This window comes from Chiloscyllium punctatum, chromosome 10 (genome assembly GCF_047496795.1).
Source record: "Chiloscyllium punctatum isolate Juve2018m chromosome 10, sChiPun1.3, whole genome shotgun sequence".
NCBI classification, from domain to species: domain Eukaryota; kingdom Metazoa; phylum Chordata; class Chondrichthyes; order Orectolobiformes; family Hemiscylliidae; genus Chiloscyllium; species Chiloscyllium punctatum.
The window spans coordinates 45,434,593-45,445,085 of NC_092748.1; the positions used below are offsets into that span (position 1 = coordinate 45,434,593).

The 10,493-nt window shown below is 37.9% G+C and overlaps 1 long non-coding RNA gene across 3 annotated transcripts; it reads right to left on the minus strand.

Annotated features, from left to right (window-relative positions):
- Positions 1 to 4,185: 4,185 nt before the first annotated feature.
- Positions 4,186 to 8,285, minus strand: LOC140481792 (uncharacterized). 3 transcript variants are annotated; one of them, XR_011961606.1, is made up of 4 exons: positions 8,181 to 8,285; positions 6,903 to 6,962; positions 5,874 to 5,917; positions 4,186 to 4,810 (listed from the first exon to the last, which is right to left on the minus strand). It is a non-coding gene; the product is annotated as an uncharacterized lncRNA (long non-coding RNA). The 3 variants fall into 3 exon arrangements; XR_011961604.1 differs by lacking the exon at positions 8,181 to 8,285 and adding an exon at positions 7,054 to 7,187 and having other exon boundaries at positions 6,903 to 6,959; XR_011961605.1 differs by lacking the exon at positions 8,181 to 8,285 and adding an exon at positions 7,054 to 7,187.
- Between the last annotated feature and the right edge of the window lie 2,208 nt (positions 8,286 to 10,493).

The following is a 10,493-nucleotide window of genomic DNA, read 5'->3' on the forward strand; positions in this document are numbered from 1 at the left end:
ACTTTATACCTATAAAAGCAAAATGTAGATATTGGAGAAATCAGAATTTAAAATGGAAAGTTCTCAAAACACTGAGGAGACAGAAACAGAATTTGAGGTCCAGATATTTTGACCAGTGTCCTGACTGGATTAGAAATCATCTGTTTACCCCTTTAGGGCTTATTCACTGGAACTTCCTGGAAAATGGCCTCTCATTACTGTCCAATAATCCTGAATCCAGCAGTGATATTAATCTTTGTAGATAACACATCCCCCCCTACACCTTTTGCAGCAGTCAGCATGCTGTCTTCTGTCATTTCAATGTCCAACAACACAGTGGCCCATGTTGATAATGCTTGAGAAAGAGCAAGTATGTAAGATAAATGAGGAGTTAGAGTGCTACGTGGGTGAGGGAGATAGTGTGCCAGGTGGGTGAGGAGGATAATGTGTCAGGTGGCTGAGGGGAATAGTGTGCTAGGTGGGTGAGGGGAATAGTGTGCCAGGTGGGTGAGGGGAATAGTGTGCCAACTGAGGTGCCATTAAGGTGTCAAAAGGATAAGATACCAAGTGGATGTTGGAGGTAAGGTGTGAGGTCATTGAGACAGATAGTGTGCCTGGTGATGAAGAGACAAGGTGCAAGGTGGGTAGGTTTTCAGGTAAGCAGATGAATGCTTAGCATAGGTCACAGAGGTCTGGAAGGCATGGTATTAGGTCAGGTCAGGGAGAATTGCATCAGGTGGTTTGGATCCAGTCCAATGGAATCCCATCGGGCTGGGATGGGGAGTGTGTCAGATCCAGCAGGGTCATAACGGGGACTGGAAGGGCGTCAGAGATCAGAGGGTTTAATTTGAGGAAACCTTGGTGGAGGAGAATAATAATTATTCAGGAGTGATTGTATGTTTTTAATATTCTATCTATTCCTGGATAGGTATTAAGCTTATGTGAGTCAGAACACTCTGAATTCTCTGACATTAATGAGCCATTTCAAAGGTTCTAGATGCAGTGAAATTACCAATCAGAAAATTCAATTTCTCCAGACATTTCCCACAGAGTCAGTTCCATTGGGAATTCCATGTGGTCCTGACCTTCAATCAGAACTGGGAAAAGTTAAAGTTGTGGCCGGTTTTAGTAAGGCTATTGACTGGGAAGAGAGAAGAGAACTGAACATAACAGTTAAGAGTCCAATCTGGGGCCACCTTCTGCCTCTGGTAGCATTTTACCAGTGTTTGGAGAGACCACCATTATGTGGCGAGACCTATAGGCTTCACAGCTTCACAGTAAGATCCTCAGTGTGACCCCTCCTTGAATGCTGCTCCTTGAAGGGGCATGAAGGCGCTGACCAGAGGCAATGATTGGCCCCGTCAGCTTCAACTCTACTGTTCAGTGGTGACATTCACTTGAATCAATAGGGTTTGTCTGCCTGACCCCAGCTCATTTAAAAGAAAATTTAAATTGAGGGTAACTTGGCATAATCCTCACATCTTCAGGAGTGACAAACACTAACAATGGCATTGTCAAGTCTTTGATAGCCAGCTCGGAGAAAGATAACTGCAAACTGACCTGGATGACTGGCCCAGTGATGGGACCTTTATTTACTGTCAAAAGGTGTGGTGCTAGAAAAGCACAGCAGGTCTCGCAGCATCCAAGGAGCAGGAGAATTGACATTTCATCAGGCACATTCCTGATGAAGGGCATATGCCTGAAATGTCGATTCTCCTGCTTCTTGGATGCTGCCTGATCAGCTGTGCTTTTCCAGCGCAACACGTTTTGACTCTGATCTCCAACATCTGCAGTCCTCACATTCTCCTCTTCATTTACTGTCACCGGTGAAGTGTGATGTAAAGTGACATCACCCATTGGCAGAAAAAAGATTGAGTCCTTCTTTCATTCTTAGCAGTGGAACTTCTTCAAGAATGATTATAATCAGCCCATTACACACAAAGTTTACCCTGCTTTGATTCTTAATAGTAATTGTACTGAAATAGGCCAATAAACTCTTAACTAATGTGAGATTGCTCCTTATTAATCTAATAACTTCAGTTTCACAAGTTCATTTGACTAAAATTAAATGTTTCTGGCTTCAAACAATTTCAATTTAAATAAAAAATCCTTTTCGAGGATCCAACTCCTCACACTTTTTGTTTTGCTTCATCCAAACAGTACAAATAAGATTTCAAGGAGAATGTTTTTACTTTATCTGGAAGCAGTAATTAATTACTTTGGAGAGATGATTAAGAGTCTTTTGTTGTAGGAAAGCAAGGTCACATTATTTCTATGTTCTGAAGTACGTATTCCCGAAGCAGGGGAGAAAGGAATTAAAGAGAGTGAGATTAGAGAAACCATTGTCATTAAAGAATGCCAACTTTCATTTAATTATTTCTAAAACAGATTATCTGTTAAATATTCTGGACAAGTGCATTGCTCATTTGTTCAATAATTTGTACAAGCAGAAACAATGCAACATGAATTAAAGATGCTTTTTGCAAAGTCAATTTCAGTAGCTGGAAAACAATTATTTTGAAACTTTTTATATTAAGCACTGAAGTTCATCAAAACTTTCAAACCTAAATATTTTCCTTAACTTGGTGTCCCAACCCATCCTTTTCATTTGTAGAGAAGAAAACTCTCAAAGAAAATTTACAATAGGAATGTATATTTTAATATCTGTCATGCCTGAAGCTCAAGCAATAACTACTACAAAGAATTAACCATGGACATGTTCTAGTGTCCAAGCAGCATTGATACTTTGTTACCATTTCAAATACAAAATCATTAACACTTTATTATAGCATTTTAATCATATAAGGTTATTTTTATGTGAGCTCAAATAGGTTTCTAATTTGACGTTAAATTTACTTTGGATTTTTCTGGAGAAGATTAACACCTTGCCCTATGGAAAAATGTATATCTGCACAATCGCATAAAGTTGGGCTAGGCTGTCTTATATCTGATTCTGGATTAGTGGTGCTGGAAGAGCACAGCAGTTCAGGCAGCTTTCGAGGAGCAGTAAAATCGACGTTTCGGGCAAAAGCCCTTCAGCAGGAATAAAGGCAGAGAGCCTGGAGAGAAAGTAGTGTTTTTTACCTGTCTTATATCTGATAAAGTTAAAAATCACACATTGCCAGATGTATTTCGAAGCACTAGCTTTCGGAGCGCTGCTCCTTCATCAGATAGCTGTGCAGCAGGATCATTAGACACAGAATTTATAGCAAAAGATCACAGTGTCATGCAACTGAAACGATGTATTGAACAAACCTAGATTAACTACCTGTATTGACTGCCTGCAAATGATGTGCTTTTTGAACAAAGTATCTGCACTCTATAGACATGTGTGTGTGAGTGTATGAGAGAGAGAGTGTGTGTGTATGCGTTCCCTCCCAGTCAGGGAACACTTCAACGGTCAGAGACATTCAGCCTCAGATCTTCAGGTGACCATCCTCCAAGGTAGACTTCAGGATACGCAATAACGCAGTGGCTGAGCAGAGGCTGATAAAAAGTTTGGTGTTCATGAAGGTGGCCTCAACTGGGATCTTGGGTTTATGTCACACTACAGGTGACCCCACTGTACACTCTCACACACACTCACACACAAGCACATATACGCACACACTTACATACTCACACACTAGCACAGACCGTCTCTCATACTCACACTCAGACACACACACATACACCCACTGAAAGGCACACACAAGCAAACACACACATACTCATACTCCCCACCCCCACCCCCCATACATACACACACTCTCTCTCTCTCCCCCTCACATGCATGCACATACAGATATGAGTCTATGGGGTGAATTTGTATTTGCAGAATTGTATTTGCAGATAAATTCTATCTTGCCTAAAACGCACACAAACTGCAGGTAGTCAATGCAGGCAGTCAGTCCATGTAACATTTTATAAATTCCTAACTTTGAAAATAGAACCAGTCTGACTTAAGCTGGGAAGGCAAACAAACTCTAACTTCACACCTTTAATGCATTGCCTGAGCTGAGATGTCACTTTTTTTTATAATATCTTAAGTTATCTCGAGAGCGTAGTTTGAAAGAAGTTCTGGGATTTACATATTAATGAACCAAAACCTGCAACTCATTGTAAAAGTGAAAGACTTAACAGCAATCTAGATTTGCTCAATATATCGTATCACTTACATGCATGACACTGTGATCTTTTGCTATAAATTCTGTGTCTTATGATACTGCTCCACAGCTACATGATGAAGGAGCAGCGCTCTGAAAACTAATACAGAGGAATCTTGATTATCCGAAGGACACGGGCAGAGAGTATTTCATTCAGTTAATTGAATTCTGGATAATTGAACGCCGGATAACATAGTTTAGGCAAGTATCAAGACCTTGCAATGTTGCTGGATAATCTGATATTCAGATAACTGAATGCCGGATAATCGAAGTTCCTCTGTACTTTCAAATAAACCTGTTGGACTATAACCTGGTGTTATATGATTTTTAACTTTGTCCACCCCAGTCCAACACCAGTGCCCACACATCATGGCTTATGTCTGATAGACTGTTCAACGAGCCTGACACATCCAGAGGGTAGACTGATATAATAAAATACATTTTTGTGGAGGTACTAATAGTCCATCAAGAGTCGGTGATCTGAAGAGTTCCACAACCTTACTTCAGGGGCAGAGGTGCAGTAGCATCACCCATTCCCAAGGCCAGAGATCCCATCCTAAATTCCACTGTTGGTCTAACTTGCTTTGTTGATGCAGGTCAATGTCACACAGGGATGAATTGCATTAGTTCCGGTCATGTTGGTTCAAACTGGTCCTCCTTGGAAGGTAAACTAGAATCTTCAAAGCCTAAATGGACAAAAGAAAAAATATTGAAACAATTTGACTGAAAATACCTGATATTTCTTGAGATTTAAAGCTTCATTCTAGGAAAGTTTTGCAAATTTTAGAAAGCATTTTCATGTCTGAACTGACCATTATGTCTGAAGGACATAATGGTAGGAATTTCCATTGAAATAAGGAAATTATCCAAACTCCTTCAGACAGTGACAGTATTATCAAGCTATTAAAACAAAGTGAGCATCATGGAAGTGCTCACATCTGTCAACCAAAACCCAAATATATCACATCCAGCATGCTCAGTGATCAAAAGAAAGAAGCCACTACAAAGCCATCTTGGTGATCCTAGAGTCCTGAATTGCAAATTCCACTTGTACGCCTCGCTGAAATTAGTTAGCTCACACAAAAAAAATTGTCCTGATTTGTCTTGTGATTTTGTAAAAGTTCTAATAAATGCTGATCAAGTTTAGTAACAGCCACATTCAAAATAATACAATATATTTTATGGAGTCAGATATATTTATTTCTGTATGAGAGCTTATGAGGCCATTTGAAAGGATGCACTTACGTGGACAAAATAAGTATCATCATATAATTTTTAAACTCAACACTTAATTGAATTAGGAAGGCAATTTCTTTTTGTTTGTAACATGAATACAAAGATGTTAAAAAGTATTACGATGAGAAACTTGGTTGGAAATTTTAGATTGACAGAATAAATAGTTGTCAAAATAAATCTAAAAGCTCTTAATTTACGGGTTCAAAGAAAAATAAAATGCCTGTATGTTTCATCAAACAAGAACTTGGATAGGAAAAAGCAGTTCATGATAAATTATATGACCAGATCTAAAGTTAACTTACTGCATTGAGAGAGCTTTACTTGTACTCGGAATTATAAATACCTACTTTGATCCCATTAGGATGTAAAGCTAAAATTAGAATTCATGTTTTCATTGCTCTAAATCAATTAATACAGAACATTTCCAAGAACACAAACTACTATTTTGAACACTGCATTTTTTCCCATAAATTTCCATGTCACAGCAAGTGGCTAGCTATAAACATTGCTTACCTCAATATCCAGGTAGAGGGACTCTCACAGATTGTGTCCTTGTTCTTTAATTTTGGGTAGAAATTACAAATAATCTTCAATCCACATTTTTTAAACTGAGCACCTTTTAAAATAATGCATTCTGTCCTTTTCTTCTAGATGATAATGTTACTCAGTAAGCTTACTACAAATTGATAACGTATGTAGGAGAAACGTGAAAAATCACAGTACAGACAAAATCAGTATAACTATTGAAACTTAACTTAACTTATTTCAATTTTAAGTAATTCTAAATGTGATTGAAATTAGATGATTATTATTATACATACTTGGCAATCACAATATGAATTCATAATTGAAACTAGTTTGTACCTGTAATTTTATGTGATTAACTGTTTTACTTTCAAATGTTTCCACTGACATTTAGCCTTGAAGGTTAGTTCAGTTGATTGAAGCAGCATAACATTTTCAATAAAACCAGATTACAAGAAATTGAAGTACATACACTGATAGAAAATTTTAAAATGTTAACTGTATCTCTGTCTCCGCAGATGTTGCCAAATCTGTTGAGTAATATTGGCATTTTCTTTTCTTTTAATTACAATATTTAGCATCTGCTGTATTCTATGTATATATATTTTGTCAGAATTGTTCCGCAATTCAGAGATTAAGTTGTCCAGCCAGGTTAAGGATCATGAAAACATATTGTACTGAAATCATTCTGAGGTGCATTCAGTGAATTTGCCCCAGTGGCACAAAATGTGGTTATTTAATCAGGAAAGCTGGAAGTCGGTTTATCCTCAATTTATGTTTCATATTTTTAAACTAAGCTTCACATTTTATCATGGGATGTTTCTACTGTGTAACTTGCTGCCTGAACTGGTTGAATCAATGACTGAAGGACCTTTGTCAATGTGCTCAGACCTAGCATGAGGTACATAGATAGTGGCCACCTAATACCCTGAAAGTACCCTGTAATATTCATGCATTAATTCATCTGAAATGGTCTATGAGAGGTATTAACCCATTTAAAATAAGCAACATACATACTGTCATCAATTCTGTGTACTTTGTCTCTCCAACTTTAATCCTCTGCTTCTCTTGGCCCTGCTGCAAATACACAGATATTAATACTGACAGATGTGGCATGCATTTACTGAACTCCAAGGATAATAATTAGATTCAAAGAATCTAACATTACCCCTTCGTTTACTTCCATGGCCATATTTTCTGTTCCTTCTATGTCTCTGCAGCAAAAAACATTTTTCCTCCATAGCATTTTCAGTCGAGATCAAATTGCAACATCCTTCCTTTGAAGATAGATAAGATTTACCATTCACAGTCTCTAAACAAGACAATATCTTCCCTAGCTCTGACACTGGGGAGAGATTTCCTCTGGTTACTCAGTGTCAGCAGAATTATAAACAAGTAAAAACATCTCCTTCAATTGCTATTTGTAGCAGAATTAGAGACTTGGTTGATTTTGCTTGAAATAACAAACATGGAAAGTGTTCCCACAGTGTATGTGGAGCTGCTTTGTATGAAAGAGCCAACAGGTCCCTGTAGAGTGCAATGGCTGCCCTCTCATCAGAGAGAGACCACTAGGGGTGGTTTAACCTGATGGTCACCTTGCCTCAAGCAAGATGAGCTGGAGAGTCATTCATAGTAACCTCAGCCAGTTCAGGAATTAAATCCATGCTGTTAGCATTACTCTGCACTGTAAACTAGCCAACTGAGCTAACTATGCAAGTCATGTTAGAAAAGCACAGGTTCCCCAACTGGAGTAAAATATAGAAAGTGCTGGAGAAACTGGCATGTCTGGCAGCATCTTTGGAGAGAGAAATAGTTCCAAAACAAAAGTCCTATTGGCCTTAAAACATCACTCGTTTTCACACTCCACAGATGTTGCCAGATATGTTGAGTTTCTCCAGTAATTTGATTTTATTTCAGATTTCCAGCATCCACAATGCTTTGCTTCAATTTCCTCATTGAAGAGCTATTCATCTTCTCTAAATTTGAATTTCTCGCCAAACTTATATTAATGCATCATATGTCCACGATTAAAAACAGTAATTTTTTTTTGTTTTGTCTTCATTGTCAGCACTAGGACCTCATGAGCCTTGAAATCAGAAAACAGCGTCTAACCATTTCAGCCGACGGCATTATGAGATTACACAATGGAACTTCCTTTTGTTGAAGGAGAAACCTAGACATTAGCTGCTGTGTTGACAAATCTTCATCAGCAGGAAGCAGTACTTTCCTTTCTGAGCCACATTATAACTTGCACCGGATTTGTTTCTGGCAAAAGCTATGTATATGAGTATTCACCTTTTGTGGTATTCCTCTCAATGCCTTCACAGTGCTTTTTGTTGATTTTCATGTAGAATGTGAACCTTCGTCTTTATTTTCTCTTTTATGCTTTGCAATGTTCTCAACGCCATTTTCAAGGCCTTAATATAGTACAGAGGTAAAATAAAGGATTAAGAGAGTAGTGCTGGAAAAGTACAGCAGGTCAGGCAGCATCTGAGGAGCAAAATCCGAGCAAAATTCCAGTTTCCTGCTTCACTGATCATTTCAGATGGGCATCCAAATTGCAAAAGCAACCTAAATAGCTTAATGAGCATAATATTTATTGTGGTAAAAACAATAACTGCAGATGCTGAAAACCAAATACTGGATTAGTGGTGCTGGAAGAGCACAGCAGTTCAGGCAGCATCCAAGGAGCAGCGAAATCGACGTTTCGGGCAAAAGCCCTTCATCAGGAATAAAGGGCTTTTGCCCAAAACGTCGATTTCGCTGCTACTTGGATGCTGCCTGAACTGCTGTGCTCTTCCAGCACCACTAATCCAGTATAATATTTACTGTGTTTGAATTTGCAGTTTCTCTGCAACATAGAAGAACTTTTCATTTTGATGATGATTCTTCCTGGTTAAATTGATAACATAGCTCATCCTGATGAACAGAAGTGAATTACTTCATGCATGTCTGCATAACTGCAAAAATCCACTGTGGCAGTCTAGAAGACCTCACAGACAAAGAAAGTTTAGCATCTTTGTCACCTTGACTGTCACTAGTGTCTCATTTTCTATAATTGAGGTTAGATACAGCTCAGCTTAAATTACTATATGTTTCATGATTCTCAGTCTCTGAAGGAGAGGCCCAAGGTACTTGTACCTGTCTCAGTGGAGAATGGCTGTTTCGATCCCATTGCTTATTTTCTTCTTCAGCCTGCAAAAGAGTCAAAGACACAGTGTTTAATGTTCCCATGTTACCAACTTTGTTTGAAGCAGACAAAATCCAACTGTTCATTTTAAGAAATTATTTCTGGAAAGAAACAGAACATCATTGGATCTCTACTTTCATATTAATTGAGGAGATTAGACATATTACATGAATAAGGCATCAACATCATAGAATTATATTTAAGCATGTTTGCAAATTGCCTCTTGAGCCATATTTGTATCTTTTTTCCATATACCCACCCTAGCACCAAATTGCTGCTTGCTGTTAGCTAAGAAAAGTGCTCTCATTTCATTCTCGAAAGCTCCAATTACTTCCAATTTCTATAATTGGCTGAGTGAGAGAATCCAAATCTCACGACTTCATGCATTTCCTTTACTTGATCTATATTTTTGCAGGAAATAAATTTGTACATGTGCTTTCATGTTTTTAGTTTATGAACCAGGGCAGTTTTTTGCATTGACAGCCAGGAAGATGGGATGGCGCTAGCCCTTTTATAGCTTAAAAACTATCAGAAGCAAAGTAAGCTGACGAGACAAAGGAGGCTCAAAATGTATTTATTTAGGCAAAGAAATTGCGCTCGATTAGCTTAGGAAGTCAGCTGGTTATGTGAACATGTTCTTTGAAGTACTCACTGTTTGTTTTTATTACCCAAGAAGGACAGTGTTTAATTCTTGCCCATATATAGATGTGCTGAAAACAGCTTTCAGCCTTGCTCATGAAGTATAACTCACACAGTTTCATTTTTGAAAAAGAATGGTCAAGATCAAGATTCAAGCAGTGTAAATGTAGAAAAATATATTGTAGGTGTTATAAATAAACATTTCAGGTCTGTGGGGTCTGTGATTACAATGCAGCTGTCTCTGTAGTGGCATGCAAACTTTATGCTTCCAACTCATCTGTAATATTTCATCAAGCATGACATACTGCTGACTAGCTAGCATAAAACACAACTAACCTGCTCCTCTTATTGCTGGCAAAAATCTTCTGATTGATAATTCTGGCCTTTCAAACAATTCCCACCTTAGACACCCCATTTCTAAGCAAATCATTGGGCAAGTTTGGTAATGTCACCGAGCTAATAACCCCAGAGGCATAGGAAAATGTTCTGATGACATGGGAACATATCTTTAGTATAATTTAAATTCAATTTATAAATCTGGAATTAAAATCTAGTACAATCCTTTAGGGAATGAAATCCACTGTCGCTGACAGGTTTAGTCTACATGTAACTCCAGAAACTGTTCTTAAATTTGAAAAGATTGAATTGAATTGAATTGAATTGAATTTATTGTCATGTGTACCGAGGCATAGTGAAAAGCTTTGTTTTTCGAGCAATACAAGCAGATCACATATTTAATTAGCATAGATAGTAAATAATAGGTAAACAGCAGCAAAAAC